Raw genomic sequence first — 24,785 nt, 5'->3', positions numbered from 1 at the left:
GGGACTTATGTTCCCACAATATGTTTTCTAACTAATCTGAAAACCCTCCAGCAACAATTAGAAATGCTAGGTAGAATATCACAAATATATTTTTTAGGAGGTGGGGGCATTAAAGGACAAATATTGTTTTAAATGCAAAGTTGAACTCACAAGAAAAAGTGAGTGCGTTGTTTGCTGGGGCTGCCATGACAAACTACCACAGACTGGGTGGCTTAAGCAACAGAAGGTTATTTCCCCACAGTTCTGGCAGGCTGGAAGTCCAAGGTCAAGGTGTTGGAAAGATTAGTTCCTTCTGAGGCCTCTCTCCTTGGCTCTTGGGTGGCGGCCTTTTCACTGTGTCCTCACAAGGTCTTTTGTCTGTACTATCTGTATCCAAATTTCTTCTTTTTGTAAAGACACCAACCATACTGAATTAGGGCCTACCCCAATGACCTCATTTTAATGTAATTACCTATTTAAAGACCCTAACTATAATCACATTCTGAGGATAAGAGATTAGGACTTCAATATGAATTTGGGGTGCAGGGATGGGGGTAACAAAATTCAGCCCGTAAGGGTGATTTCCTAGTTTTTAAAACTAAAGAAAGATGATGTGGGAGCCCTGTTTGGAGTGTGCCTGATATGGAAGGCCACTCTGAGCGCAGGACTCCTAGTCAGGGTGTTCAAGGCTAATTTGCTATACGCAGGTGCAAAAGCAAGGACACAGCAAGCGATACCCTGCGCAAGCGTGCCTTTCTGCATTTGGCTCAAAGCCTTTTTTGTCTTGAGCTTGTTTGGAGCTTGTATGTAAGTTGCCTCTAACCAACCTGTGGCTGGCTGCTTTGTTTGTAATAAAGCATGTCCCATTTGCCTGCTTATACCCGAGTGTTGGTTCAGTTTCCTGCACCCAATAGGGTCAAGTCCCTGGCCGGGGAGCTTGCCCCTAACAGAAGGAAACAATTGTTAGTGTGTTTGAGCTGATGTGGCCGATGCCATCAGTGGAGTGGAGGGAACTTTGATGCTTATCAGAGACAAGAGATGAAGTTTTGAACCTAAGCAAGACACAATGTTAGGACCAAGGTCTTTGAAAGCCTGTACCTTCAGTGCAAAGGTAGGCTTGGAATAATCTACTGACTTACGCAGGGTAGTCAGACAGTGACCTTGCTCTAAAGGAGCTTACAGCCTGCACAGTAGAGATTGGACAAGCCCACAATAGCCATGTTACAATATAGACAGGAGCCCATGGGAGGCTGAGAAGGAACACAGCAGGAATCCAAAGGAAGCGGCTGACTCAACTTTGTATTTCTCAGTAGTATCTAGGGGGAAAAATAATTTTTAAATTTTTTTGCTGAGTAAAACAAAATGGCATAAACTTTGAAAACCAGTTTAAGATTCTTAGTAAGCATTTTTTCCCCCTGGATAAATAAAAATTGCCAAAAGCATTTACAAGGTAGTTTTCTTAAATCTGGAAAAATACAAGGACAGAAGAGAAAAGGAAAAAGAAATAGGAAAAAGTAGGAGAAATGGAGACGGAATGGTGGGGAACGGTAATAGAGATAACAGCTATTGGTTCCAGTTTTAAAAGCAACAAAGATAACAGAAAATAGTACGTGCTTTTTTCCTTTCTGAAGGAAATACTGCTCTCAGAATTGCCAGTGTCCTGTGAGCAGTGGGCGGAAGCTTTCATCTCCTGCAGTAACTCTAACAGGGGACTTACTAGGAAGAGATGGGACTACATAGTCTTGGAGAAAAGGCTGTGATATTTTGAAACTGGAAACTGCAGGCGTTAACAATTGATCTACAATAGCCATTGCTACTTTTTTTTTCCATTCAACCAACAAATATCAGCTGAAATATATCTAATTTTGTTCTTGATCCTTTATATTTCAAGTAAGAATTTTAAGTATAGTGCTAAAGAGGGAATGAAGTTTTGAGCCTTTATCTCCCCACCAGAGGTTCTGTGAGAAATGGGAAGAGAACAAGTTGTCTCAGGAAGAATCATCTGTACCCTTGGAATTTGGATTGACATCATTAAACTCACAGGTATGTCTGTTGTGTATATCTAAATTCCCTCTCTGTATCTAACTACCTATCAGTATACAGTTGACCCTTGAACAATGCAGAGGTTAGGGTCACCAATTGCCGCACAGTCAAAAATTGCATATAACTTGCAACCCTCCAAAACCTTAACTACTAATAGCCTACTGTTGACCGGAAGCCTTACCAATAACATCAATGGTTGATTGACACATATATTATGTTATATGGATTATATACTGCATTCTTACAATAAAGTAAGCTACAGAAAATGTTATTAAGAAAATCACAAGGAAAAGAGAATACATTTACAGTATTTATGGAAAAAAATCCACATATAAGTCAGCCCACGTAGTTCAAACCCACGTTGTTTAAGAGCCAACTGTGCTTTCTATATAGATAGATAGATTTGGGGAGTTCCCAGGGCTTATTGATTTTGAATCGCGTAACATCCAAGTTGGTGCTATAAATTGCCTTTTCTCATTTTTACATGAAAAGTTTCCATTTCATAGAGCTCGCATTTCACACACTCCTCTGTACAAAAGCTGCTTTGCTAGTGATATTCAGAGCCTTTGGAAGATGCCCAATCTTTATAATAGCTTCAATGATGGCTCATTGAGCTTTGACTATTTATTTTGTTGAATTCTGTCTTGATTCCACATTGAAAAAATATCCTGTTGTGGTTGAGGTCTTTGCTGATAGCAGCAGCATCATTATGGCATGGCCTTATTATTTGTGTTACAAGGTCTATACAGTGTAGTTGGTTTGAAAGAGGTTTGGGGTGGATTTCCATGTACCTACCTGTAAAAACCCATTGTAACCTATAAATACAAGTAAGACAACATCAGGGCAGATTACTAATAGCATAGGCTCTGGAGCTTGTGCAGTTTGGGATGCCATTTTTAAGAGAAAGTGTACACAAACATCTTAATTTTGTAATCTGCAAAAGCATATGATCATGTGAACATATTGTTAAGGACCTTCTTCCTCAGAGAGGACTGTGGATGTGAGAGTTTATGCTTCATTAGCATCACAGTGAATTTGCCTCTGGTTAGCACTTGTCTTTTCCTATTTCTTTCCCTCTCACTTAACTCCAAGTCCTTGGGGGCAGAGGCCATGCTTTTTAATCTGTGTATATTTAAGATTTTAAAAAATGCTTATTAAACTGAACTGACCTGAAAGTGCATTAGGAACAGGCAGCCTTAATATTCTCACACTTTGTCCTGCAAAAACTAGGTCAAAAGATCTTAGGAATGTGAAGGAATCTTCACTTATTAGCCTTATGCTTTTACTTCTCTTGACAAGTTAGGGCATGATCTTTTTCTGTGAGGTTTCATGGTTAAAAATTTATCAGTGATTATTGTCACAGCAGTAATTAATAACAATGTAGAAGTTACGTTGTAAGATTGCTTGCAGAGTAATTGTTTTACCAAAAGAAATAACTGTCTTTGGACTCATAATTGACCTATACTGATGAAAGTATTAGGAGGAGCAGAAAAGAAAGGAAAGATGGAAGTAATTTGCAAAGAGCTGGGGTTTGCTTGTGTATGGTCATCTCTAGCGAAAGCCTGAAAACCTAGTGGATTTGTGGAGACTAGAGCAACTGACCCAGGTCAAAGCAGGTGTGCAGATACACTGCAAGTAAAGGGTTTTACATCTCAATAGGTTTGATAAGTTGATCTCATGTTCTACACCTTTTATATTTTGATTCAAGGAAGGATAATGTAGATAAAAAGTCTGCAAGTTAAAATGATGTTTCACTTTAGAAAAATATCTAACTGGCTATATTCTAAGATTAAAAGTGCTCTAAGCTCACCAGATACCTTTGCTCATTGATTGATCAACAAGTTATTGAGGGAAGAAGATATGAGGCAAATCAAGTGTACTAATCAAAATGCTAGGAGGGTTTGTGGTATGCAGATGTGTGTATATACATAAAATTTTATAGTGATTAACACATCTTTTGAAAAGTGGAAGTTTATGTCCTGTGATACTTTGTCTTAGTCTTATATTTATAGTATTCCTTTTTAAATTGGCACATTTTCTTTGCTTTTGTTCTTTCTTCCTCATACCCTGAATTCTTTGATCTGGTTCAATTATCTGAGCACCCATAGATGAGATGGAGGTGATTTTTCAAAGCCTAGCCTGATTGGGGGATATAAGGGAGGGAAAAATTTTTCCTCTCCCCTCTCATCATGTTCAGTGATTGGGGCCTGCTAATTGAACTGACAAAAGAAAGATTAACAAAAGAAAAAGCATACACATTTTATTTGATTTTAATATTTTTGATGTTTATTTGCATGGAGGCCTTCATAGATAAGATGTGAAAAGACCCCAAAGAGATGGTTATAGATTAAAAGTCTTTTATATGATTCTAACAAATGGCAATACATTTGTGGAAAAGTGACAAGAAAAAGTAAAAGGAGTCTGAGCTTCTGGGGGAAGGTAAATATATTGGGAAAACTAATGAAAGATAATGGGGATTTTAGTAAGGTAATGACTTCCTGTGATATAAAGGAAGGATCCTGCCTGGGAATCAAGAGACTTGTGTGCTGGCCATGGTTCTTCCTACAGCCATGTTGAATGGAAAGTCACTTTACTTGGGGTGCGTGTGTGTGTGTGGGTGTGGGGGTGGGGGGAGGGAGGTCAGAATAGATTATCATATTTGAAAGCATATTCCATGGAACACTATTCCTGGATAGAGCCTTCAAAGAATGGTTCCTTGGACAACTCAGCAAGCAACCTTCCTTTCTTGGAGATTCACAAAGCACATTAGCATTGAGAATTGCCCCAGTAAGGAAATCTTCCAAATGTGGTTTTACCCAGCATTGCCAAGTATTATTGACCATTAAAACACTCTGTTTTTATTTTTTAAATTTTGAAATAGTGATGTTTAAGTACTCCTGACAATATAAAATACATTGGAAAAATCTAAGCTTGATGGTTTCTAAGACACCTTGCTGGTCTTACCCTGTATAATTAAAAAATTTAATTTACTTTAGAAAATAATTCATTTGTACATACTAATAGTGTGTTGAGTGCTCTACAGATGGGGTCAAATAAAGTGCATTTGTTTTTATTAAAGACTTAGTGATATTAACACAGAAAATAAATAATACAATTGTTGGTCTACTACAACAAAGATATGGTAATATAGGCAGAAAAATAAATTCACTAATCGGCAATATATTTGCAATATGTGTGCAATTAGCACACAATGGGCAGTTCAAGGAAAAGAATTGTGAGAGAGTTCTAGTTAGGAGGTGGGTGGGATATTAGTGGAAGTATACAGTCATATGGGAGAAGCTAACGAGTGAGGAAAATGGGCAGGGGGAATTAGGGAGCATCTTAAAGAATCCACATTAGGTTTTGATATTGAAAAGGATGGCAATACAGCCTTTGAAGTGGGAAGTCAAGGCAGTGCAGTGGGCAAGAAGCATATGAATCTGATTGAAGATGTGTAGTGCTGAAAGAGGGAGCTCTGAGATGGTGCAATATTTCACTCAGGACTGCCCTGTCCTGAGCTAGGATCTTCACTGTGGTTCCAGAGGTGGAGATAGATACAAAGAGAACACTGGGACAGATTACATGTGAGCAAACATGGGCCAGGAAGAGGGAGTGAGAGATGAGCAGGAGTGATTCATTGGGATTGGTCCAAAAGCTGAGTTCCTTGATGCCAGCCAAGGGCCAACTTAGCAATCATGCCCATCTGAAGAGAGCAACCTTGCACCTACTAGGTTAGCTCTTTTCTCCAGAGGAAGTATATGAAGCTATTCTCAATAAGGTATCTGAGAGGAGAAAGTTAATAGGGTAAAACTAAAATGGCTCAAAGGGATTAAAATAACACAGAGAAAGCAGTTTTCTATTAGAATTTAATGGAATGGCTTATGCTATTTGGCTGATTTTTGAAATTAGCAGCCCTATGCACTTATGGAAATTTTTCACATACCTTTCTGGTAAAAGTCATGCATAAAAAGAAAATAAAAATAGTAAAGGTTACTGAATATATGAAAATGTTGATTTCTTAGAGGTGTACTGTTTTTTAGAAGTATTTTTTAAGGGGGTGATTTGTCTAGTACAGAGAAATTTAGAACTGGTTATCTACCAAAATCAACTTAGCGGCTTTTCTATTTTCTCAATTGCTTTTCCCAGGCAGAAATAATTATCAGTTGCTTTCTTCTTTCTAGCCTTTTCACTCTTGTTTGAACACACAGGCCCTGTTATTTTTTCAGGTCTGCTTCCTACTAGATTTAAATTCTCTCAGGGTACCTGCATTTATTAACATAACAACACAAACATTATTCAGTTTTAAATTTCTTATAAGCCAATAGAATATTTAACATCTGACAGAATTTTCTGCATGGGCAGGAATAGTTGCTATTACTAAATCTATTAAAGATGTTTTTCTTAATATTTAATCATGATTTAAATGCTAATACATTGACGCTCACAAACTTTATATGTCATATTTACTTAAACCTCGAATGATGATCACAAAGTTCATCAAAATTTGCCTAAATATTTCAATTACAGTACAAGTCCCGGAGGTCAGTTTCTCTTAAATGTTTTATTCACCTTTAAAATGCATGTAATTATGGCAATAAATTAAAAGCTATAATTAAACCCATCTTAACAACAGTTCTAAAATATAAGCACTATCAGCATGATTACTTTGTTATTTGTACATCTATTTCTATGGCCACATTAGTTATAGGTATCTATATTACATCTGCCCTTAAGAGAGGCAATACACTCTACAAGAGCTGAAGTTGCACTTCCTGGGTTGATGCTTGTTGGGACACAGGGCCTGGTTGTGTCCTCCATGGTGATTTCAATTTGCACTAGAAGTTCTTGGAGTGGGTTCTTGCTGTGGTTAAGTTCACCTTCCATGTATGTGAGCCTTGTAAAGCCATACTGTTCCTTGCAAGCTGGTGCTACCCTCTCTTTCTTCCATGTTCATCATGCCTTAGCTCCAGGGTGTTCCTCCTTAGTTCACAATGTACTTCTTTATGCCTTATTAGTGTTAGACTTTTCATTGTTCTCTGTTTACGGTTGCCGGTGCTAGTAATTCCCTGTTTCTGCATATCATTGGCTTCACTCTTAAAGGACTTCTTAGCATAGAGAGATGTCTAAAGTCTCAGGTTATGACCCAGGTCGGTGGTAAATCTCATCTCAGAGACAGACCTTACTCATTCTACTAACTGCAGGACCTCCAAGGACAAAAACTGTGAAAAAGTTTCACAAGCTGTTTTCCTCCTGATGAAATGCAGTGTGTGGATGGCTTTCAGATACTGCCTGCATTGCTTTCAGCCTGACATTTGCAAGTGGGAGCCAAAGCTCATTCAAAGGCTCCTGCATCTGTGTTGGCAGAGGGCTGTCTTGGCTACTTTTCTTAGACTTTCTTGGTGCCGAGAGGCCAAAGTTTATAGCTGAATGATGAATTCTACTCATAGATTCCTTAGGTTTTATACCATTACCTTTCTGGGCAAAGTCTACACCAGGGCAACCCCTTTCACTCTAAATAAAGAAATAACAATAAGGCAAGTTAGCAGTATCCTTGAGCAAAGACTTGGGTGGCATTTGCATATGTCATTTCCTTCCTTAATACAAACAGATATTTATTCAGAAGAGTGTTATTATCTTTGACCTATCTTTTTTTAAGAAACAACAGTAAAAACAAATAGTATTCTCTACTAAAATAAAAATGGAATGTGTTACATTACTAGTATCAAAGGAATTCCAGACTCTATTGGGAATGGAGTTTTACTGAGCTTTCCCCCAAACTTTTTATATTCTGTAAAACTGTCTCCTACTTGCATTTAAAAAAGGTTTCCTGTTAGAGGCTTCCAGAACCTTCTCTTAACTTCCTATTTTACTCATTCATTTATCTATAGTCAAATTTTCTAGAGTGGAGTACAGGTGCTAGACATGGTACTAATGAAAGAACAAAATGTGATTGGATTTAAAAGAAACTTTTCTTATAAAGGATTCTTCTGTCCACGGGGAGAGGGGATAAGAAGTGTGGCTTCTACATCACTGAGTTCCGGGACAGGAGTCCCAGTAGAACAGCCTCCAGGGTCAGGAGGAAGAATGGAACCTGGGGTGAAGCAGCAGAGCTGTGTACCATCAGCAACAGGGCAGCACTTATAACTCATCCGATGGTTATTTTAACTAGACTTTTATTACCAGAAATATTGACTAGGCTTTAGGATAATAAAAAATATGACCAACTAAAGTTAGAATGCTTTTTATAAATTTGTACATTGTCAGTGTGGCAAACTTGTTTTCTAATTTCCAAGGAGATACATTTCATAAATATAGAAACAAATAGGAAATGCAGGAATAAACTGCCATAGAAAGATTGTGACGTTATACTGTCTTCTCTGAGTAATACCTGTTACGTGTACTCTCTTCAATCATAAATGACTCAAGTAAGCCATGGAATGAATTGTCCTGTGTTGCTAACTAATGATGTTAGCGGTAGATTTAGCACATGGGGGATGTGGGAACATAGAGCAAATACTGTTGGCACTGTCTGTCTATCGGGGTGGGAGCTGTAATCAGTTTAATTATACTCTAATCTGCCTTGGGGGATGCTTTTGCACTTTAGTGGAGAACCATCGTAAGTCCAGTCCTAGTTGCATCATTTGTGGGGCCATTTTTCATTTAGCACCAGTACAAAATAAAGACATGGGGCTTAAAAAAAACAGGGGAAAAAGTACACTTACAGGTACTAAAATGTAATAAATATATGAATAAAATAAAATTCCAAGTAAAGAAAGAATAAAACAAATTATTAACATGAATTTTATCATTCATCTTTATGTCGTGGAATTCTAGCTTTATTTTTTTCAATATGTATTTATTGATTTTTTTTAGAGGTGGGGGAGGAAGAGGTAGAGAGAGAGAACCATCCATCAGCTGCCTCCTGGAGGCTCCCTATTGGGGAGCGAGCACACAACCCGGACCTGTACCCTGATCTAGAATTGAACCAGTGACCTTTTGATGCATGGGACACGCTCAACCAACTGAGCCACACTGGCCAGGGCTAGAATGCCCGTTTTAAATACAAACCTAAGAGCCATTAACTTGTATGCTGAATTGTGGATATCACACAATTTGTAATTTGTAGCTCAAACAAGCAAATGTATAAAAGTAATTACTTCTGACATTTGGATGGGTCTTACAGTTAATGGAGAGCTTTATATTACTCTGTTTACAAATTAAGATATAAGCTACTATCATTGTTTTATGGATGGGCCAACAGGGGCTCAGAGAATATATTACACGCTTACTATCTCTATCAAGATAGAGAATCTTATTTAAGGTAATCTATTCTGTTAATGCTGTGTTTCTATCTCTTAAATTATATTGCTATCATAAAAAGTTTGAAATCTATAAAACTGCAGTTAGTTTTCCTTTATTCAGCACTTCATCAGATCCTCTTTCCTTCTGTGGTACCACAGGCTGTGGGCCCTCTCTGATAAGCGGTAGTATAGTGTGTAGGGTGCTGCACACCCCATTTTCTGGCTCTGCAAAGCCTTGCACAAGTCAATGTGAGGACAATAATAGCACCTAACTGGAAGGATTTTCATGAAGATAAAAATGAGGTACCACGTGTCAAGCACTCGGCACAGTGCCTGGCTGCGGTAAGCAATCACTGTAGAAAAGCTAGTGTTATTATTCTTTTGGGTGGCCTTTCTGTTGCTCATTAGTACTTCTATGGCAGAAGGAAGATTAGGGAAAGAAAAACAAATCCAACAGTTGTTAGTTTTTCTACTTCCCGCAAATATGATGAGACATTTCATTTTGGGACTAATTGAAATAAAAGAATATAAGACCTTTTTTTAAAAAAAAATAGTTAAACACTGCATTTGATTTGAAGCTCCACAGGTTTTATTTGTTCCAATATCCCCAGTTGTGCCCCCAACTCATCTGGTAGTTATCTCTCAAGAGCAGAAGCATTAGCCTCTCTGGACCCTGAGTGGTAGAAAGATAAAAAAGAGCACATCAGTGAAAATCTCTCATCCCTGGGAAAGAGAAGACCTTTGGGTCCCAGCTTTAGAGTGAATGGTTAAGCTGTCCGTGTCCAATTTGGGGGATTTAGAAGGATACCCAGCTGCCTGCTCAGCGCCCCCCCCCACATTTTAACCTGGAATCATAAATTTGAAAATCCACCATCAGAGATAGGTTATTGCCTCAAAGCTCCTCTTCTATAAAGCAGACACCTGGGGATCTGTGCTGCTTTTAAGCTGCTAATTTACCTTCATAGCTTCTTTTCTTTTCAAGTCGAAGGAACTTTGGAGGTTAGAGTGGTGAATGGGATGGAGCAGTGGGTAAGGGTCAGAATCAGAAGTGGACAGCAGAAGAGGGGCAGCAGAAGACAGGTTTTGCTCTGCAGGTAGAGTTGATGAGCAGGAAAGATCAGTGGGCCTGAGTCAGGGACCTGGGTCTGCTCTTGTATTTGCACCAAGTCATTGAGCAGCCATGGCAGGTCACAGAGCTAACTCTTTGAGGATCATCCCTGTTCTGATATTCTGTGATTCCCTGTCCCCATTGTGTTCAGTCTGATAGCTGGTTCTTAATTGCTAACCTAATTCCATTGTTGCAAGAAAACATACTGTCTATGATTGAATGCTGATATCTATATTAAAGGTTGTTTCATTGCCCGGAATATGGTCTATCGCTGTAAATGCTTCATATGCTCTTGAAAAGATGTGTATTTTGCTATTGTGTTCTATAAATTTCAATTAGGTCTAGTAGTTGGTTAATATAGTCTTGTAAATATTTCTTATATTCTTATTAATATTTCTGAAATATTTATATTCTTATAAATTGTTCTGTGATGCAGTTTAGTTACTTTGAAACAACTTGATCATTTTATGTCTTATCTTAAAACTTTGTTAGGTGGGAGCTATGCAGTTATAAAAAAAGAAGGATCTCTTACCCTTTGAGACAGCATCAAGGAACCTGGAGAGTATTATGATAAGCGAAATAAGCCAGTCAGAGAAAGACAAGTATCACATGGTCTCATTTATATGTGGAATCTAATGAACAAAATAAACAGACAAAATAAATCCAGAGACATGGAAGTATGGAACAGACTGACAAATCTCAGAGGGAATGGGGGAAGTGGGGCAGGAAGAGGTTAACCAACGAACTTATATGCATAACCCAAGGACACAGACAATCGTTAGGCAGGGCTCGGGGTGGTGGTGGGGGGGTGGAGGTGGTCAACGGAGGTAAAAAGGGGGACATCTGTAATACTTTCAATAATAAAGATAAATTAGAAAAACTTTGTTAGGTGGGATAAGAGCAGCATTTAATTGAGGGAAAATATCAGCCCACCACTGAGACAAAACCATCCTGGTAATTCTACCAGATGAAACATCTATTATGAGATTTTTCACTCTGGCTGATGGGAACAGAAATTATTTCTATTTCTGTTTAAGCTGCATGCATTCTTCTTTCTCATCTTCTCAGGTGATTCTTTTCCTGAAGTTGGGTTGTTTCCTTACACACATGTCCTGGTCAGTGCTTAGCTGGATTCTCAAAGAGGACGCTGCAGATTTCTAGAGTTTTCGGTCTTGCTGATATTCTGCTCTGTAAGATCTAAGCTTGCCTCCTTGAATTCCCAACTCCATCCCAACTTGGGAGACTGGTAGGCTCTCATCTGGGCTCCTCGTCTTTGTCAGCTGGGTCCTCCAGGAAGAAGATGTTTAGACAATTAGGATGGAAGGAGATTTTAAAGGGGATATTAACTGTGAATAATAAAAATGGGGAAGAAGCAGGATTGTACAGTTAAGGCTTCAAATTGCATGAAGATATGAAAGGAAAGGGGCATTGAAGAAGGATTAGGCAGCAAGAACTATAGAACACAACTTGGAGCTGATATCTCAGCCTATTCAACAGGAAGCTCTACCAAAGACTCCTTGATGGAGGAATCTTACACTTGGAAGAAATAGCCAGACCTTCTCTTAAAAAAATATTTTAAAAATTGATTTCATACAGGAAGGGAGGGGGAGAGAGAGAGAGAAACATCAATGATGAGAGAGAATCATTGATTGGCTGCCTTCTGCACACTCCACACTGGGGATTGAGCCAGCAACCCAGGCATGGGCCCTGACTGGGAATAGAACCATGAGCTCCTGGTTCATAGGTAGATGTTCAACCACTGAGCCATGCTGGCCAGGCCAGACCTGCTTTTTGATTGAGTGCATGCTGCTTGGAAAGAACATGATCTTGGTTTAAAAGTTGAGGAAAATCCTGAAGATTCTGAGAACTGTAGAACTTGAAGATAAACAGGAAGTTCTTTTCCTAAGGGAGAGCAAAGCAATATAGCCTGTGGCTGCCAGTTATACTCCATGAAAGCAATTATAGCCTTTCTTAGTAAATAAATACCACTGAAACTAAATGTATACTTTGAATTATAACACAACATATATACTTTGTTGATTAAGTCAAGTAACACTTATCCAATACAAATTTGTAGAGTGCCCACTACATGCACAACACTGTTCCAGGCACTGGGAATATGGTGTTGAATAGACATTATACCACCTTTCATGAGCTTATGTTGTAGTGGAGATGCATTCAGTTGAGCTGTGAGGTTGATTTTAGGTATTACGCAACATAGCAAAGTATACACACCAAACTTGAGCTCTCTGAGGACTTGAAGTCATTAAGCCTACCCAAAAGAGAGTGCTGTAGGCCGCTCCCAGAGAATGCTGACGACAAATACACATTACGTGTTCCTCCCTCATCTGTTGTTCCCAAGCCAGACCTGAGAAGTTGCCTTTGAAAAAAGTAGCCAAACTCACCAGCAACCCAGGGACTCCCTTCCTGGAGAGTGAAGAAAGGCATTCTAACATTTGCCAATGTAAGCTTGGCCCCCTCTGGAAATCTGTACTTTTGGTCTTGGAACAAAGCCTAGGTTCTAGTCAATAGGCTACCTTACTTCATAGCAAGAGCCAAATGTTGAGAGCTCAACTTGAGCCCGGGCTCCTCACCTTCTCTGATATGTACTCATTGTATAGTGTTAAGATGCCAATGCTTCTAATTCCATTCCAAAAAGTGAAAATTTAATCACTTCCTATCTCCCTGGCCCAATTACACAACCAAAAAGTTTGTGGTTTAATAAAATTGTTCTTCTTATTAAAAAAATATAGAAAGATTAACTATAAATTTTGGGTGATAAAACTTATAAAATGTACACTATGAAAAGGGCTTTGTAATTCAATGCTATTAATTATCCAATTCATTTACTGTAAATAAGGCACATTTGAAAGGACATTTGAAAGGACATATGCTTTAGGAATGGAAAAGCTATTTTTACAAAATAAACATGTGAAAACATTATGAAAATCATCTTTAGGGGGATAGAATAATTTGGGGCTTAATTTTCACTGGTATTAATCAAAACTAATGTGTATTCCTCCCCCTAAGTCTAAAGACTTCTCTGACTCAGACACTAACTTATCTGGAAAGAGATGTCAGCAAATGATAGTTGCTCTAGCAATGTAATGGAGATAGTCTAGGATCTATGGAGAGGCAGGTATGCTAAGATCCTAATCTAAGCAGAATCAAAAATAGATTCGGGCTGGAATATTCAAGTGGAAAGACCCTTTTAAATATAGATTTGGGACAGTGCTGTTGAGAGTACCCCCTGAATCTCAAACCTGTAAGGGAATTCTGTCCCCTTACATACTGCTGAAACAGAAGTATATTCTGTGCTATCCAGACCTCCCTGTAGTTCAGCATGGCTTGTGTTATTTTAGTATATTCATTTATGAGAATAACAGATTTCAGGTTATTTTTATGTCTTTGACAAGAAGACAATCTTTCATTACATTAATTGAATAAAATGTAGCAGTCCCTGGCAGCTTTATGAATTTCACTCACCAGAGCAATTAATAGGGAATCTCATCTAGTGTGGATGGAGTGGGTGGGTTTGGAAGTTTTCGCTGAGGAACAGATAACTTCAAATTGGAGTTAGCGGTGGTGGGGGGGTGGGGGGTGGGAGTGAGAGCAGTTCAGATACAGAGAACACTTTTTGGAAGGCCTCAGCTATAGAAAATGTAATATTCTTTACCTTTCTGAGGAACTAAATAAAAGACAGCATAACTATGAGAGAAGAGGAGAATAGTGCAAGGGAAAGGTATAAGATGAAGTTAGAGAGGCAAACAGGAAGTAGATCCTGTAGGGTGTTATGAACCAGACTAAGTCAGATTTTGGCCTGATTATCTTTTTACCACAAAGTTCATTCTCTCTCTCTCTCATTTATTTACTTACTTATTAATTTATTAACTTTTTGGATCTAGTCACTGTTCTTAGCACTTGATATATAACATTTATTTCCCACAACATTCTAATGAGGTTGGTGCTATTATTTTTTTCCAATTTTACAGATCAGGTTAAATAACTTGTTCAAAATTACATGTCTACTGAGTGGTAGAGCCGGGTTTCCGATCCAGAACTATGTATTTCCTCCCAAAAACAATGGGTTGTACTAAAGGATTTTAAGTGGAGGACAGATGCCATCAGTTATTATTTTTAAAAATATATATTTTATTGATTTTTTTACAGAGAGGAAGGGAGAGGGATAGAGAGTTAGAAACATCGATGAGAGAGAAACATCGATCAGCTGCCTCCTGCACACTCCCTACTGGGGATGTGCCTGCAACCAAGGTACATGGCCTTGACCGGAATCGAACCTGGGACCCTTCAGTCAGCAGGCTGACGCTCTATCCACTGAGCCAAACCGGTTAGGGCATCCATCAGTTATTTTTAAGAGCTTGCTCTACCCAAAATGTGGAGAAGGAATCTGGTAAAAGTGGGCAGACCAGCCAGGGGTCTATTGTAATATTCTAAATGAAAAACAATGGTGCCCTGAAATATGGCAGTGACTAAGGCTACAGAGTGATGAGATTAATTAAGAGATGATTTGATTTTTTTAAAGAGATGCTTAGAATTGACACTTGAGGAGAACAAGTGATTGAGGTTGTCAAGCAAGTAGGTAGATGGTGGTGCCACTTAATGAATAGGGTGCGATGAAAGAGAGCACATTTTAAGGGAAAGATGGGAAGTTCTGTTTTTCATGTGTTGAATTTGGAAGTGAACTATGGAATAGGCTTTTTCGTGGCTGGGTATAGGGAAGATGGGTAAATTTTGGATTAGTATATGAACTTGAAATTCATCCTCATATGGATAGCACAGATTTTTAACTAAACTCATGGTAAGAGAGGAAATTGCTTGAAGAGAGTATAAACTGAGAAAAGAAGGCTGAGGACTGAAGAAGTAAATGGAAAACAAAAGCAAACTTATTTGAACCTTTGATGAATCCACAGAGTTGTCTTATTGTGATGTAATATATTTTCTAAATTATGAAATAGTGACTGCAGTTAGTGAGAACCAGGTTAATAATTAGAGTATTATTTTAAATTTTAGATCCATGGCACTGTAAAAAGAAAATAAGTAACCATAGTATTTACTCTAGTCATGCACTGAATGCCTCCCAGGCTAGTCTCATCCATGATGCTCTTTGTGACCCCAGAATAAGGATTACTTGTCACTCTGCTCTGGAGTAGCCCTGGATGATAATGACAAAGCATCACAGATTAACACCCTGTATCACAAAGGAAACATTTTTGTGTTTCTCTTACTTGTTTGTTTTGCTTTCTTTTATGATAAAAGCTGTCTCTCCTCTGGAAAATGTCTTCCCATTTAAAATGTGAATTTTGTGTGCCAGGAAGTAATGTATTTACTGCATTCCTTTAGATTTATTGTGTTTGAGAGCACACATGTTAGGGATAGGAGGTTTGGAAGAGAAGAGACCAGATGGGTTATGGTCTAGCATATTTACTAATATCATGAGCACTCAGTAGATACACAATATTTACAAATTACACTCACCATCAATTCATTAACCCATACACCATCACTTATTAATTAATCCTTTAGTGAAAAATCTATAATGTTATAGAGACTTGTCTTTTGAGCTTTACCAATGGCCAAATATGGTGTATAAGACACTTGAATAGAAATAAAGCTTAAATAATAAGTGTAAACATATATGCATCTGTATTGCTAAAATGACAAAGATAAACAATTGACAAAGATATGGTACAAATACTGTTAAAAAAACTCTCAGTATCTACTAAAGTGGAATATATTCATTCCCTATGATGTATCTCTTATGTAAGATATCAACAAAAATGTGTATATATTCACCAAAATATGTATCTTAGAAAGGGCATAGCAGCTCTAGTCATCATGCTTATAAACTGGAAACTACCCAAATGTCCATCAGTACTTACACAGAAAGCAGAAGACTATATGATAATGAGAATGAACACTGCAGTCACATGCATAGGCACTTTTTTTTTGCAAAGGCAGCAAAATATCTTACTTGTAGGAAAGAATAGTCTTTTCAACAGATGACAATAGAACAACTAGATATTAAAAAATCACATATTGGAAAATACCTTTCACAATTTGCAAAAAATAATTTTAGATTGATCATAGGCTTAAACATGAAAGCCAAAACTGTACAACTAATAGGAGAAAAAAAGGGAGAATATCTTTATGCCCTTGGTATAGGAAAATTTTTTTTACATAGGACACAAAAAACATGAACCATAAAATAAATGGTAAATTGAACTTAATAAAAATTATAATCTGTGCTTATAACAAAACACTTTTAAGAAAATGAAAATGTAAGAGTGGGAGAAAATATTTACATAACTGACAAAGGACATATTCAGAATATGTAAAAAACTCTTTAAAAATCATTAATTAAAAATATGAACAACCTAATTTAAAATTGGGCAAGAGACTTCTACAGACATTTCACAGAGGAAATGTAAGCTTATGAAAAGGTACCCAACATCATTAATCATATTGCAAATGCTAATTAAAACCATACTGAGGTCCCACTTCACACCCACTAGAATGGCTAAACTGGTAACACTAAATATAGGTGGGAGTGCAAAATGGTACAGTCACTTTGGAATACAGTTTGGCAGTTTCTAATACAAATTAAACATACATCTCATTTATTTCCTTATATAATTGGCTACAGCTCCCATTACTGTGCTAGACTGAAGTGATGGTTGTAACCTGCCTTATATTGTACTGGAATGTACCTAAAACATCTCCATCAAATAAAATTTTGACTGTGTTGTTTGGATATATCCTTTATCTTTTATCAATTTAAAGGTGTTCCCTTCTAATTTTACTTTTCTGAAACTTTTTAACATTTTTATTGATGGAATGAATGTTAGATAATATGCATCTAAATGAAAGTATTAATAGGATTTTTCTCCTTTTAGCTTCCAAATTGGTTAATTACATGAAAAGATTTGCCCAAGTTCAACTTTCTTTGCATTCTCAAAATAAACCCTATTTGATCATAATATATTACTATTTTTAATTAACAGTATTATTCCATTCAAATAGCTATTTTATTATTTTCATATGAGTATTCATAAGTGAAATGAGGACTTCAAAGGAAATTTGAAGAAAAAAGATAAATTTATTATGTGCAAATGATTCTATATAATAAAAGCCTAATATGCAAATTGTCCCCTCAACTGGGAGTTTTACCGGGAGTTTGACCAGGGGGAAGGGAGGCCCTGGCCGGCAGCCAGCAGCTGCTAGGGACCCTACTCATGCACAAATTTCGTGCACTGGGCCTCTAGTATTATTATTATAGACTGAAAACAAGTAAAAATCAAAATTTTTCTTACATAGGACACAAAAAACACTAACCGTAACATAAATGGTAAATTGGACTTACTAAAAATTATAATCTGTGCTTATAACAAAATACTTTTAAGAAAATGAAAATGTAAAAGTGTAGAGTAGTTACTCTACATAGCTGACAAAGGAATACTTATATTCAGAATATGTAAAAACTCTTACAAATCAATAATTAAAAATGTGAACAATCTAATTTAAAATTGGGCAAGAGACTTTCACAGATATTTCACAAAGGAAATGTAAGCTTATGAAAAGGTACCCAATAAGAGGAGAGTTTGGCAGGGTCACTGAATATAAGATTTTCTTATAAAAATAAGAAATTATGCCAAAATATCCATCTATAAAACCATTCCATTCATAATATTATCAAAACTGTAAGTATATTGGAATTAACAGAAAAACCACAAGGCCCTGGCCAGGTGACTCAGTTGGTTGGAGTGTCATCCCATATACCAAAAGGTTTAGGGTTTGATTCCTCCTCAGGACACATACCAAGGTTGTGGGTTAGATCCCCCCTCGGGACAGGTGTGGGAGGCCACCAATCGATGTTCCTCTCTTACATCGATGTTTCTGTCTCCCTCCCTCCCAAGCATCATTTTCTCCTTATGTAAAATGGTGGTTAATCTAATTCACAGGGCCAATTTGAGAATTAACTGGAATACAGATAAGCAATGCAGACACCATAGAAGATATAATGAAGATTATATCAAGTTATTGATATAATCATAAGAAATAATATCTTAGAGGAAATATATTTTATGTGTTCCTGGAGTTTGTTAGTCATTGGTTTTGACCCTTTCTGGAGGAATTCTGGAATATGCTGAATTAATGCCAGGATTGAGTGTATTACATGTGCTTTTAGGCTGTCCATAGCCACATTCATATGTCCATTGGTTTTGAGGATTTTAAGGAAAAAATTACCTGGTCTCTTTAATTGAAGCCTCCTCTACTCTTTATAAAAATCATCACGTGGAACTAATGCTATTTTTTTCAAGTATGATGCTATTAGATAAAAAAAAAACCCCACAAGTGACAGGAAATCCTTATTGAGCCATCAAGATTTGGACAGGAGCACTTCAAAAGGCCCTTTGCACAGCAGTTAAGTGAGAAATGCATTCCCCACCTGTCAGGCAGGTGAAATAGTCTGCCCAGGGAACTCAGTCCATTCTGTGAATGGGTGGGCGTAGTGCTATCAGCAAATACAAAGGAGTAGGAGAAGCCAGGACTTCAATAGGAGGGCTGCTGGCTCTGGGAGCAGCAGTGGCAGTTTGATGTTAAAGCAGGTTATACCTATGAACAAGAGATTTAAAAAAGGACATGCATCGGGCAAGAGGAAAGCTCATTGATTCCTTGGATATATATTGAAGCATAATATGAACCAGGTAGGAATATAGGTGTTGCAAGCTGGAATGATTAGGAAAGGCATCTATGGAGGAAGTGGATCTTGCGATGTGTCTTAAAGTTGGTAGAAATTGAAAAGACCAAGGAGAGAGATGAGGAATTTAGCAGCCAGGGGTTGTTACTTATGATGTTTAATTTTAGTTACATCATGGTTATTGTTTCTATTATGAACAGGACAGTTTTTTTCTTATTACATTTTCTAATTGGTTTTGCTAATGCATATTTATTTTAATTCATTGACCTTCTACCCTTCAACTTTGCTAAAAACTCTCTTATGAAATAATATAACATGTGGTTCTTCATTACCTCTTCTATAAGGCCTGGGAATTCCCCTATGGAGACATAGACTCTCCATAATAATCTCTCATAGTTTCTTGTCCTTCCTGATTTCAAATACTTTCTTTGGTGCCTAATCCAATTGGAGATCAGGAGAAACATATGACTGTCTTTCACTCAAATGACCCTGTGGCAGCATGACAACTAAGAATTCTGTCAGTTGCCCTTGGCTCCTTGTTTCTTGTATTTATCATCTCTTGAGATAGAACTCTCTTGGTTCCAACTTTTTCAACAGTTTTCTCCTGACCATGTTTTTTACTGTGATTAAAATGTTCAAACTGATCTCATCAATTTTCTTCTATTCCTCCCACCTCTGCCCCATAATGTGTGTGGGCATATATGGAAATATAGAGGAATGAGACTGGACCGGTTGTTTTAAACCAAAGCCTACTTTTCCCCCTAATGTATAGTCATGTGTTCAATTACTGTTTACTAAGTCCTTCATCTTTTCCCAGTGTTTTGAAAAGTACTTTCTTTACAAAGTGAAATTTCAAATCTTATTGGAATTTTGATTGAATTTTTTGTGTATGTAGACTAATTTAGGTAGAATCTATATACTTTAATATTGTCTTTCTAGCCACAGACATGATATATTTCACCATTTACTCATGCCTTCTTTTATATCCTTCAGTAAATTCTTACATCTTTCTCTATACAGATCTTGAACATTTCTTCTATGGTTTATTCTTAGATGCTTGATTATTTATGTTGTCATGTGAATGGGATCTTTTAAAAAGTAACATTTTCTAATCAACTATTGCTGTTATATAGAAAGGTCATTGTTTTTGCCATTCTTTTTCTTTTTTGTGGTTCAGTTTGGATCATTTTATTAATCTATTTTTCTAGTTCAATGATCCCACTGCTAGATTCAAAATGCTATTAAACCTATCTATTGGAATCTTGATTCCAATATTATATTTTTCAGTTATACAATATACAGTTGATTCTGCTAACTTCAGTATCCAATACAGAATCATCTGAGTTTGTTTTTGTTGGCTTTCTATCCCTTTGGGATTTGTCCTGTGGATCTTATGCCTTGGCATGCCTAGTAATCTATTATTGAATGTAGGACCTTGTTTATTAAGAAAAAAAGTTAGAGACTCCAGATGATGTTTATTTCCATCAGAGATGGTTTACTTTTTATTCTACCAGGAAAATAAGAGTATAGAGATGACTCCCTGTATTCAGCCAGGGACTAAATCAGAGTCAAGCCCAAGCTGTAGATTGGGTAGGGCCCAGTACTTGGTTTCCCCTGTTTCAAACCCTTGGCTTTCCTTTGAGAGCTTGACAGTTATTTGTCTCAGAATTGAGAGACTGATGGGATTTCTGTTCTGCTTTTAGAAGTATTAAGCTTACCTCTTTTATTTTATTTTCCGCCCTATCCCATGAAGCTACAGACATTGACAATTATTCTAAGGGGAGAATAGCAGTGTCTTTGCAGACTCTCAAATCTCCAATTTTGTCACTTTAGCCCCATATAACTGCCAAAAGCTCTGTGGGCTTTTCTGTTCTACCAGGGCCCAAATCTGGATTCTGAGCTTCTGCATCAGCCCAGATAGGAGTGTTCTTACCAAAAAGTCAGTTGCAGCTCACTGGTGTGAATTATTCACTCTCTCTAGGAATTTTAACTTTCCATGGCTCCTCTTCCTGGCAAGTATTTTTCTCTTAAGCACTACGAGAATGCAGAAAATTCCACTTTATCTTCCGAAGTTTCCTTCTTAGCACTTAGCCTCCAGCCCAGCCCAGCTTTGGGAAGCCAGTTGTTTCCATTGCTTCTGAAGCTCTGGATTTCATAAGTGTTCTTAATGTGAATGTTAAAGTCCTTACTATATCTTACTTACCCAGTAGTAGAAATGTCAGGACTTTTATTTTTATAAGTTGACCTTGATTGCAGCAGTGTTTTCTTCACTGTGGCATTCTGACTCTCCCACATTGCCAGGGTTTCCTAGAATTGCTGAAATCCTAGGTCTGGTAGGGAAATCGGACCTGTGAGATAGTACTTGGGTTGTGAAGTTGGCCACGTCTTTGAACATGAGCATTAACATGGCTGAGCCTTGGCCTTTAGAATTCACTTTCAACAATAAAAGTACTGCTGCTCTTTTTATAGTCACATTCCAACTTGTGAACTCTCAATGCTAATTAAACAATTGATTATTTAATACATGTCTTTAAGTTATAAGGGCATTTGGATGGCATGTTTTCTGAACCCTTGTGCACTTGAAATTTTTCTGTTGCTTGGAGAGTTAACTACATGTTTTAGGTTATTATTACATGAATAATAAACTCATTGTCCCTACACCAGGACTCTGCAGATATTTCTTCAATGTTTTCAGGTATTAAGTATGCCATCAGCCACAGTAATGTTTCTTCCTCAGTAGGAAGCTTTCTTTTATTTCCAGTTGCTTGTGTTTGAGTGATTCTCTCCAGATCTTCTTCAGACCATAATGTGGGATAATTTTCCTCAGCACTCATCACACCTAACCTAAGTCCGTTTCTCTTTCCCTCCAAATCATACTATGAGAGAGAGGTGTTGCTTCCATTTTACTTCTCTGATGCAATAAATATAGGAATACAAAGATGGGTAGAGTTTTGATAAATATTTGGATTTTGCTCTCCTCAAATTTCTGTAAAAGTTCCTATTTCAATGCTCTGCCAACAAAGGTGTATTTCCATTCCTAGGCTTTGACTTATTTCTCCAAGATTGTTTTCCACATCTATGAGTTCAAATTCTGTAATAATACTGCTTTTCCTTCCTTTAAAGAGGATTTTACTTCATCTAGTGAAATTTTCATTTTCTATACTCTTTAGTGATACATTGAGCTCCTTTTTAATATCTCCTGTTGTAGTTTCATTTTGCCATTTACTTCTTATGGTTTTCTTTATGTAGATGACAGCTTCTTGGATTATTTTAGGAACACATGTTTTCCAAAATAACTCTTTATTTCTTATAATAAGTAACTTCACACATCCACTATTACTCTGAATTTCTAGGAGAATGTTCCTTTCTCCCTATTATGCATTTATTCTCATAGGTCTAAAGCTTTTTTTTTCTTTTTTCGGGCTTTTATTCAGCTAAGGCAGGAACTATCTTCTAGGCCCTGTATTTGTCAAAAAACTGTATGTGTGGAATTCATTTGGCTTTACTCATTATCAACTTAGGTACTGGTCAAATCCCCTTGTCAAATCTACTGTTGATGTGAAAAGCATCAGCCAAATTCCTAACATTGAGCAGGCATTTGTCTAATACAGCTTGGCTGTACTGAGGTGGGAGCTTCCCTTATTCCCAATTCTTGGCTGTCTGACACTCTGAACAGATGTAACCTATGAGAAACTATAATTACAGGGACAAACCAGTGCCAGGGCTTTTTCTGCCAGGGAATTTCCATGCCCAACTGGAGCACCTTCCTGTAGGGTCTGCACATCCTAGATTAATCTGTGTCCTCTGCCCTGCCCCTAACTCCCATGTTTGGTCTGATGGTTTGTTGCCTCTCAATGAAGATAGAGAAACAGCAAAGGGGGCAGTGATCTGCCTACTCGAGGAATGTAATTAATAACTGACAGATACAGGGTGGGGCAAAAGTAGGTTTATAGTTGAGAGTATGCAAAATGCAGAGTTTATTCTTGTATTATTATTTATGAACAAGAGGCCCAGTGCATGAATTTGTGCATGGGTGGGGTCTGGCCAGCCCACCCTGATGGGGGCTGATTGGGGCCGGGCCGATGTGGGGGAGGAGCCGTGGGAGGTTGGCTGCCAGCCCTGCCCCCTATCGGGGTCTGGCCAGCCAGGTGGAGGGGCTGTGGGAGGTCAGCCAGCCCCACCCCCAATTGGGGGGGGGGAATTAGAGGTGGGGCCGGCCAGGGGGGAGAGGCCGTGGGCAGTTGGCTGGCCAGCCCCCGCACCCAATTGGGGTGAGGGGAGCCGATTGGGGTAGAGGGACCGACCAGGGGCAGGCTGGCTAGGGGGAGGGGCTGCAGGAGGTTAGGGGGGCCGATTGGGTCGGTTGGCTGCCGCAGTGCATGTCATAGCAACCAGTTTTCCTGGTTATTCCGGTCGTTCCATTTTTCCAGTCGCTTGGCTTTTAGAGATTATTGTATTATTTTCTACATGAACAATTGTGAACCTACTTTTATTCCATCCTGTATTTAAAAATTGTTTTCAAAGTCAGAGTCTCTGGGCAAGGAATCAGTTGACAGAGGAGGAATAGATTCTTTTTTACCTTCTTTCAGACAGGTGGTAAATCAGAACAGCTTTTGTCAGTCTCACTCTATCACTTTTCTTTTTTTTTTAATCCTCACTCAAGGATATTTTTCCATTGATTTTTAGAGAGAGTAGAAGAGAGAGGGGAAGAGAGAGAGAAATATCAATGTGAGAGAAACACATCGATTGGTTGCCTCCTGCACGTGCCCTGATAGGGCCCAGGCCTGGGAAGAGCCTGCAACTGAGGTACATGCCCTTGAATCAAACCTGGGATCTTTCAGTCCACAAGCTGACGCTCTATCTACTGAGCCAAACCGGCTAGGGCTCTATCACTTTTTATAGTTAATAGAAATTTCTCACAGTTTCTGCAGTGGGTTATGGTGGCAATTCGAGTTTTCATCGTGAGAAGTTTTGAGTGTACATTAGTATGCCCAGAATGATGCTATTTTCAATGGGGAGCCACACTCTACTGGCCCTTGAACATAACATGTGAGAAACGGGTCATAAAGTATTCAATCACCCTTCTTTATTGGCCTGATGAAATCTAAAAAACTCCTGACCCATCTAGACAGACTTTTCCTTGATGGGGTTGGTGCCTTTAACTGAAAGAAGAACTCCATAGGCAGTGTGTAATTTTATTAAATTTACTTCACATGTGAGTCTGGAAGCAGTACTCACTATGTGCATGAACATTTTGAGTAAATTAACTTTAAATAAGTGATTGCTGGCTGAATGAATCAATAAAGGGATGCATGAGTAATCACTGAAATTCCTTACTTGACTGTTTTGTAATAATGACATTGAACTACTTGTTTAGCTTCTTGGTGATGTGACTGATGGAGCAGATGTTATTAATTGTGGAGCCTCTGTGACCTTTCAGTGACCCCCCTGCTAACATAAGTATAATACACTGAGACCAGAGACACCAGTGTCGCTCCTTGGAGAGTAATTCTTTCTCCTGGCTCCTCCCACCAATAAGTATATAGCTAAATTTCACCATTTTTTTTTCTCCAGCAGCTAATTTATCTTTCTATTTCTCTGATACTAAAAAATACAAATTTTCTTTCTCTTCCTC

Source organism: Myotis lucifugus, unplaced genomic scaffold, assembly GCF_000147115.1.
Source record: "Myotis lucifugus unplaced genomic scaffold, Myoluc2.0 scaffold_0, whole genome shotgun sequence".
In the NCBI taxonomy this organism is placed as follows: Eukaryota; Metazoa; Chordata; class Mammalia; order Chiroptera; family Vespertilionidae; genus Myotis; species Myotis lucifugus.
The sequence above is the reverse complement of the archived record's forward strand: the minus strand, read 5'-3'. Positions refer to the sequence as shown.